Source organism: Rhinoderma darwinii, chromosome 1 (genome assembly GCF_050947455.1).
Source record: "Rhinoderma darwinii isolate aRhiDar2 chromosome 1, aRhiDar2.hap1, whole genome shotgun sequence".
NCBI classification, from domain to species: domain Eukaryota; kingdom Metazoa; phylum Chordata; class Amphibia; order Anura; family Rhinodermatidae; genus Rhinoderma; species Rhinoderma darwinii.
Genome location: NC_134687.1, coordinates 212634789 through 212644379, shown reverse-complemented (window position 1 = coordinate 212644379; position 9591 = coordinate 212634789).

Sequence of the window (9591 nt, the reverse complement as noted above, 5' to 3'; positions counted from 1 at the left end):
TTGCCATGATAAGGATCGCCAGCCTTCGCAAATGCATGTGGGGGGGCAGCCGATCCGCTGTAAACCTCTTCGATGTGGTGATCGCAATCGACCACCGCATCGAAGGGGTTAATTGTCGATTTCAGCGGCGACAGGCCGCTGATCGGCAACGGGGAGAGCAGGGCAGACGCCCTGCACAGTTAACCGCCGCTGCGGTGTAGCACCGCGCGGCGGTTAACTGTTAAAGCGCGGACGTAACTGCACGCCCAGGTGCGCGAAGTTTACTGCTCACCTGGACGTGCATTTACGCCATGGTGCGGGAAGGGGTTAATATGGTATTCGATGGAGCACGTTGCAATTTTTTTTTCCTGTTAGATTAATATTAAATCTAACAAAAAAAAACATATACGCTTGAGTATGGAATTAAAAGTAACATAGGGTCTCATAGACTTAAGTGGGTGCTGTATTATGGTTTTTAACCCCTTAAAGAGGCTCTGTCACCAGATTTTGCAGCCCCTATCTGCTATTGCAGCAGATAGGCGCTGCAATGTAGATTACAGTAACGTTTTTATTTTTAAAAAACGAGCATTTTTGGCCAAGTTATGACCATTTTTGTAGTTATGCAAATGAGGCTTGCAAAAGTCCAAGTGGGCGTGTTTAAAAGTCAAAGTCCAAGTGGGCGTGTTTACTTCTTTTACTAGCTGGGCGCTCTGATGAGAAGTATCATCCACTTCTCTTCAGAACGCCCAGCTTCTGCCTGATCACTGCTGTGACGTCACTCACAGGTCCTGCATCGTGTCAGACGAGCGAGGACACATCGGCACCAGAGGCTACAGTTGATTCTGCAGCAGCATCAGCGTTTGCAGGTAAGTAGCTACATTGACTTACCTGCTAACGCCGAGGCTGCTGCAGAATCAACTGAAGCCTCTGGTGCCGATGTGTCCGACACGATGCAGGACCTGTGAGTGACGTCACAGATCTGCACTGTCAGAAGCTGGGCGTTCTGAAGAGAAGTGGATGATACTTCTCATCAGAGCGCCCAGCTAGTAAAAGTATTAAAAACGCCCCGATGTACGCACATAATACACGCCCACTTGGACTTTTACTTTTAAACACACTCACTTGGACTTTTGCAAGCCTCATTTGCATAACTACAAAAATGGTCATAACTTGGCCAAAAATGCTCGTTTTTTAAAAATAAAAACGTTACTGTAATCTACATTGCAGCGCCGATCTGCTGCAATAGCAGATAGGGGTTGCAAAATCTGGTGACCGAGCCTCTTTAACTACTTCCCGCTGCAGCCATTTTTGACCTTCATGACAGAGCCTCATTTTCCAAATCTGACGTGTCACTTTGTCGTAATAACTTTGGAATGCTTTTATCTAATCAAGCTATTCTGAGATTGTTTGATACATTCAGTATTTAATTGTGAAACATTTACCAAAATGTGGCGAAAAAATGCAAACATTAATTAGCATTTTTTAAATTTAAATGCATCTGCTTGTAAGACAGATAGTAATACCACACAAAATAGTTGCTAATTAACATTTCCCAAATGTCTACTTTAGATTGGCATGGTTTTTTGAATGTTCTGTTATTTTTCTAGGATGTTACAAGGCTTAGAACTTTAGCAGCAATTTCTTAAATTTTCAAGTAAATTTCAAAAGGCTATTTTTTCAGGTTCTGAAGTGGCTTTGAGGGGCCCATACTTTACAAACCCCCATAAATCACCCTATTTTTAAAAAAAGGGCACCCCTCAAAGTATTCAAAACAGCATTTAGAAAGTTTCTTAACCCTATAGGAATTTCACAGGAATTAAAGCAAAGTAGACGTGATATTTCCAAATGTCATTTTTTTTGCAGAAATTAATTTGTAATCAATTTTTTCTGTAACACAAAAGGTTTTCCAGAGAAATACAACTAAAAAATGATTACCCAGATTCAGCAGTTTTTAGAAATATGCCACAAGTGGCCCTAGTGTGCTAATGAACTCAAGCACAGGCCTCAGAAGCAAAGGAGCATCTAGTGGCACCTAGTGCCTTCTTTTTATTACATTATGTTTTAGGCACCATGTCAGGTTTGAAGAGGTCTTGTGGTACCAAAACAAAGGAAACACCCCAAAAATACCCCATTTTGTAAACTACACCCCACAAGGAATTTATCTAGGTGTGCAGTGAGCATTTTGACCCCACAGGAGCTTCAATGATTTTATTAGATTTGAGCTGTGAAGATGGAAAAATTTTTTTTTTCCAATAAAACGTCGATTTTTTTCATTTCCACAAGGACTAAAGGAGAAAAAGCACCCCAACATTTGTAAAACAAATTCTCCCGAGTACAGCAATACCCCATATGTAGACATAAATGGCTGTTTGGACACACGGCAGGGCTCAGAGGGGAAGGAGCACCATTTGGCTTTGGAGCTAAAATTTTGCAGGAATGGCCATGTCGCATTTGCAAAGCCCTAATGGCAAAAACAGTGGAGACCCCCCACAAGTGACCCCATTTGGGAAACTACACCCTTCAAGGAAATTATCTAGGGGTATATTGAGCATTTTGACTCCACAGGTTTGTTTCAGAAATTATTGAAATTAGGCCGTGAAAATAAAAATATATTTTTTTTCAATTAAAATTAACTATTTTTTTAATTTCCACAGGAACTAAAGGAGAAAAAGCACCATTTGTAAAGTAATTCCTCCTGAGTAAGGCAATACCCCATATGCAGTCATAAACTGCTGTTTGGACACACAGTAGGGCTAAGAAGGGAAGGAGCGCCATTTGGCTTATGGAATGGTTTCTGGACGACATGTCGCATTTGCTGAGCCCCTGTAGTACTAGTACAGTGGAAACACCCCAAAAGGGACTTCATTTTGGAAACTACACCCCTTGAGGAATCATAGTGAGAATTTTGACCCCAAATGTTTTTTTGCTAAACTAATTCGAATTAAGCCAAGAAAATGAAAAATTAATTTTATTTTCCAATAAGATGTAGTTTTAGATCAACATTTTTAATTTTCACAAGGAATAAATGTAACGGCTACTGCGCCGTTCCCCACATTACCCACGGCCTCCGATCCGGGTTCCTGCACTTTCCATTACCGCATGCTCATCCCGAGCTCCACTTACCCGATCAGGACGCTCTGCTGGCCCTGGGCGGCGTCAGGTAAGTGCATCCTTTACCTACCTCCGCGGCCGTCACCCTCGATGTGCGGCTGCAGCCACTAGAGGGCTCGCACGCTGACTCGTCCTTTCTTAAAGGACCAGCACGCTCCTTAATTCCAAAGACTTCCTATTTAAGGATCCTCCTTCCTCTCTTCCATGCTTGTTCAACCAAGTTCCCCGAGAGTTCCCCTGTACCCTGGTTCTCTATTTGTTTCCCTTCTGCCTTGTCTGGATTTCCCGTTGTTGACCTCTGCCTGAACTTGACTATCCTTGCCTGCCGCCTGCCTTGACCTATTGCTATCCATACCCGTTACGACGCCTGTCACCTGCCTTGACCTATTGCTTCCATACCCATTACGACGCCTGCCTTGACCTATTGCTTCCATACCCGTTACGACGTCTGCTGCCTGTCATGACTTCTGCCTTACCATCCGACCTCCTCTACCCGCTGTGCCAAGCGTTGCCCTGGGTTCCAAGCACCATCTCCCAGACGACACAGAGGATCCACAAACAAACCGCTGAGAACCGTTATAATAAAGAAGAAAAAGCACCCCAACATTTGTAAAGCAATGACTCCCGAGTATGGTAACACCCGATATGTGGTCATAAACTGCTGTTTACATATATGGGAGGGTTCAGAAGAAAAGGAGTGGTATTTGACTTTTGGAGCGTAGATTTTGCTGGAATGGTTTGCAGACGCCATTTCGCATTTGCAAACCCCTGATGTACCAAAAAAAGTGACTCCATTTTAGAAACTAGACCCCCAAAGACATTTTGCAAGGGGTGTAGTCAGCATTTAAACCCCACAAGTGTTTTACAGAAATTAATACGCAGAGGATGATGCAAAGTGAAAACTGCAGTATGTTGTGCCCATCTTGTGCCACTGGAGAATCTTACCCCATAAATTGTGAAGCGTAATCTCCCGGGTATGGCATTACTATACATGTGGACGTAAACTGCTGTTTGGACACATTGTAGGGCTTAGAAGGAAAGGAGCGCCATATGGAGCGTGGATTTTTCTTGGTAGTAGCTTTGTTTGGAGTATTACTTGTATTTCAGTTTATAATGTGGGGGAATATGTAATGTGTGCGGAATACATCAGGGTATAATAAGAGGGTATAATAATGGGGTCAATAAAAAAACTATCCATAGATGTGTGGTACGCTGTGAAGCAATCCGTTATGCATAGGCCAGTGTCCTTTTTTAACCCCCCTTTGTAAGAATGCAACTTTTGGGGACTCTCCTTCTTTGTAGTTTGGGAAATTTTGGTAGGAAAGTGTTGCGCTGGTATAATAAGAGCGCCCTCGCTTCCAGCAGATATGTTGTGTCCCTTCCTTTCCTAGTTTCTAAATACTAGGGCCCTGAAACTGATGTAATGTTCCCCTCCGGCCTGCACATCGGGATGTTTTTTCATCACTGCATTACTAGAGCCATACATTTTTTATTTTTCGATTGATGGAGCTGTGTGGGGCTTGTTTTTTGTGAGACAAGCTGCAGATTTTATTGGTACCATTTTGGGACACATTCGATTTTTTGATCACTTTTTATTTCATTTTGTGGAAGAGGAAATGACCAAAAACAAGCAATTCTGGAATTGTTTCTTATTGGGGTTTTTTCGACATTCTCCGTGCGCTATAAATTACATGTTAACTTTACTCTGCAGGTCGATACGATTACGGCTATACTAAATTTATATACCTTATCTCATGTATTGCAGTTTTGCACAATAAAATCACTTTTTTTTTTTTTAAATCATTTGTTTTCTGTGTCTCCATATTCTAAGACCGATAATTTTATTTTTACGTGGACAAAGCTGTGTCAGGGATTATTTTTGCAGGGACAGGCTGTCGTTTTTTAGGGTACTATTTTGGGGCAAATGTGACATTTTGATCACTTTTTATTCCATTTTTTGGGGTGAATGGGATCTAAAAACAGCGATTTTGCCATTGTTTTTCATATTTATTTTTTTTATTTTTTTTCACCGTGCGGGATAAATGACATAATGGTATTATAGTTTGGGTCATTAGAGACGCGGCGATACAAATTATGTGGAAAAAAGGCAATTTTTTTTTTTTTACTTTAAACTTTTATTTTTTGATATTTGACATCATTTTTATTAACTTTTTTAAAGTTGTTTTTGTCTCACTAGGGGACTTTAAGGCTTGCACCTCTAAACGCTAAACCCTATTCTAATAAACTGTACTACATACATAATACAGTGTATTAGAGCTGTCAGTCATACTGACATCAAGCCTACGCTTAAGGCTTCCGTACAAGGCAGACACGGAGGCCAAAAACCCCTTAGATGCTGCGATCTCTATTGAGCGCAGCATCTGAGGGGTTAATCAACCAGATCGGAGACTAGCTCCAGTCCTGGCCGTTACAGCAGAGTGTCAGCTGTAACATAAGCTTCTGAGCCCGCACTATAACCGTGACATAACTGTACTGTGCTTTGCGGGAACCCCTTCCCGACAGCACCATATATTTATGGTGGATGTCGGGAAGGGGTTAAGGAGGCGGCAGTTTAATGCCTTCAGGAAGCAGCAATTTTTTTCACTACCACATTGCAAGAGCCATAACTTTTTTCCATTTACGTAGCCGTTTGAGGGCTTGTTTTTTGCAGGACGAGTTATATTTTTTCAATGGTGCCATTTTGGCGTACCTATAGCTCATTAATTAACTTTTCTAAAAAGAATCTTAGGGAGCCAGGCACTGCATTTCCGCCATTGTTGTTATTTCTTTGTTTATTTTTCTCACAACGTTTATCGTATGGTATAAATAAAAATGTAACTTTATTTGATGGGTCATTGCGTTTACGGCGATACCAGATATGTAATTTTTACCAATTTTAGCACTAAATTTAAAATTTTTACACAAAAAAAGTTTTTGCATCGCCAGATTCCAAGATCCAAAATGTTTCCATTTTTCAATTATATGGTAAGTGTATGGCACAGGGTAGGAAAGGGTCGAAGAGGTTATCATATCTTAAAAAATTGTTTGCAAATGGTTTAACTGCAGTTAGTCACTTACGGTGACAAACCTTGAAAGTTGAACCTTGAAGCTGCACCCAGTCTGGCGTTAACTAAAGTGAGGTGCGGACCAAGCGATCCTCCTGTTCTTCACTAAGGCCCCCCCAAGGAGATTTGGACTTAACTGGTCGGATCTCTATGTCACCGTCCTCAGAGTAGTAATCGGTTGGCAGCGAGATGCGGCAGCGATAATGAAAAAAGGAGAGAAGTCAGAAGAAGTCGTGGGACAGGACCAGAAGATTAATCAGGTACGACAATCCAAAAGGATCAAATGAGGCAGAGTCAGAGTTCAGGCCAGGAATCAAAACCAAGAGATACACGGAAGAGCTTCAACCGAAAGGGCAAGGCAGTAGGTGGAGTTCAAGAACAGATCAGGGTCAGAAACAAAAAGTCAATGTGGAATTAAGCAGACAGTGAGTGAAAGACATGGCTGAGTTTAAATAGCAAGCCTTGATGAAATCATTAGAAGCAGCCGAGGAGTAAGAATTATGTTGCATTGCAACAGAACACAGCAACAGGTAGAGATATAAAACACTTTTTTGCTGCATCAGTAGGGACTAGTTTTGCAATAGAGATAGAACGACACGGGATCCTGGGGCAGGTATGTTACACTTACTAATGTCTGTAGCTAAAATGTCTCTGTAAGACAGTCTCACATGTAGTCACATAACAATGGTCCTGGTGTTTATCTTCTGCTTGGGTGACTTTCAGTGCATTGAACCTGTAGTACGGGATGTCAAGTATCATATGGCTCCATTGCTCCTTTTTCTTGCCCCTACCTCCCTGTCTCTTGAGGATCGAGTCTCACATGCTGGACAGCAGATCTGCGGAGCTGTGTCTTAGTAACAGACAATGAAACTTGTAAAAGAGTGGCATGCAGGCAGCAGTGAATATAGGCAATGTCTGTAAAAGGGGAGAGAAATCATGGGAACTGTAGTCCTTTATATTAAAATCCTGCCCACAGCAAGCACTAGCCAAATTAAAACAACAGTGATGCACAGAGATGGGCAAAATAATGAAAATTAAAAGTAAGTACGTCTGAGCTATGATGGCATAATAATTTAAATCTTGGCGCTGATAATGTGCCGCTGTCTGCTGATACAATCCTGACAGACATGACGTGAGGCCTGAAGCCAGTGCTCTTTCATCTGGCTTTTTGAATAAGGTATCTGCTGGATTTGCCTAAACCATTACATCAACAATAGGTGCAAAAATTGGGTACCAACAACAGTTATCCACCAACCTTTATAGTAATACCATCTAATTGTTTGTTCAAAGAACTTTGAAGGCCCCCCATGACAACCTAGGTGGCCATCTACTCTACCCACCCCTCGTTTTGGCCATAAAGTTATTAAGGCAGTAGGGCTGGCACGTATTAGAGCACTGTGACTGGTGCAAACAGAGGCACTGAAAAAAATATGCTGAAAATTTGCCACAGCATGCAGAACTTTATGCATATTATATACCTTTCCTGTGCCAGGGGAATGGAGGGTTTTACCTGTTTGGGCTTTCAAATGTTGGAGGGTATGCTCTCTTACACTTACAAAATCTAAGAAGTTATTAGCCATTCACACCTGCTACTGAGTTGACCTGTTTGCAGACATTTGCTCAAGAATTTTGTTTGGAAGAAAAGTCTATTTTGACCACTTCTGCCAGACAATCCAGGCCTGACTTCTGAATTGTGGTTTGATTCAGACCGCTCGTTGATTTGCCGGCCCGCGATTCCACGCACACAGCTGATCCTATCATTAACTTACCTTTTCTTTTCTGCCTGATTCTCTCTGTGGATTGGTGGGGGACCATTTAAAAGGCTGGAGAGTGGGCTATGACACCACCCCCAGACGAAGGCTTCCGGGCCGAAACGCGCGTCGGGGTGGATGCCAGTCACTTGCACTTTGCCATGGGTAAGAGACATGTGCATATCATGCACAGTTCATTGGGATATATTTCTATTTCCCGTCACTCGCTGTACTTGTTCTCTCTGGAACTGTGTATGTACTACTGCCCTAGATATACTGTGTAGACTAATCACCAATGTGTATATACTTTTGATGCATTTGTCTCCCAGTACCTCTTAGTGACCCATAGTTGGCTGTTTGAACACCATTATGACTGTTACTTAACATAGGTGTGCTCAGCCTGTTCGCACAGTGCTGTTCTGTGTGACATGTGTTCTGTGTGACATGTGTTCTGGTTGTCCATTTTTTCTTGTGGTTCTCATCTCTATAAATTTTATACATGTGTTTATTTTAATTGATTCAATAAACTTTCATATTTTTTAACCCATTCTTCGTGTGTCAGACTCCTAGTTATAGGTTTTGTTGTTCCTTACTCCACAGTCAATAGCGACCATGGCATTTAAGTAATTAGAAGAAAATGGGCGGCCCCCTGTAACACTGCAACGCCCTCCCCTTACGACGCGATTGCAAGGTGGCGATGGTTGGTATGGAAGCCTGGGGGCCTGATGAAGGCTCCCAGGTCTGCCATCTTTGTACCCCTATGAAGCCCTGCTTCCAGCAGGGCTTCAGAGGAGACTGTCAGTATAATGATATACTGCAATATATTAGTATTGCAGTATATCATGCAAGCGATCCAAGTCCCCTAGGGGGACTAGTAAAAAAAAAAGTAAAAACAGTTAATTTAAGTTTTTTTCATATACGGTATATAAAAAATATATATATATTAAATATTAAAAGTGAAAAAAAAAAAACCTTTGTCCATTTTTCCACACGCACAATGTAAACAAATAATAATAAAGTAACATAACTGATATTGACGCGTCCGTAAAAGTCTGAACTATTACAATCTATGTCAAACTATCATTATTTAGCCCGCACGGTGAACGCCATAAAAAATTCAACCTAAAATGGCAGAATCGTTGTTTTTTGGTCACTTCATTTCCCACAAAAAATGTAATAAAATGTCTCATGTACCCCAAAATAGTACCAATAGCAACTAAAGCTCGCCCCGCAAAAAATAAGCCCTCATACCGTTTAATTCTGCAGTATGGCCCTAATTGAAGAAGCTGCATTACCGGTATTGGTAACACTGGTGGGATGGAATCAACAGACAGTAGTAGAATATGTTGAACTTTTCCATAATTTGTTTTGTGTGCAGTGGTAGCTTTTTTTGCTACTTTGAACAATATATTAACCAATATTCAGGACTGTGCAAAGAAGATTTAAAGCGGCCCTCCCATCCCGTGACAACATTTTCAGTACAACGGGGTATATGGAGTTATATTACCTGGTGCCTCTCCAGCTGTGCACCTCTGCTGTAGATCCGCCACTTTGGAGTCCCCTCTGTGCTGTTCCAAAATGCCCACAGCGCTTCACAGACCGAGTCTAAGACACTCCCTTTGTTTTCAGATTGGCCAGAGCTGCTCACGTGATATAACTCCATATACCCCATTGCATTTATAATT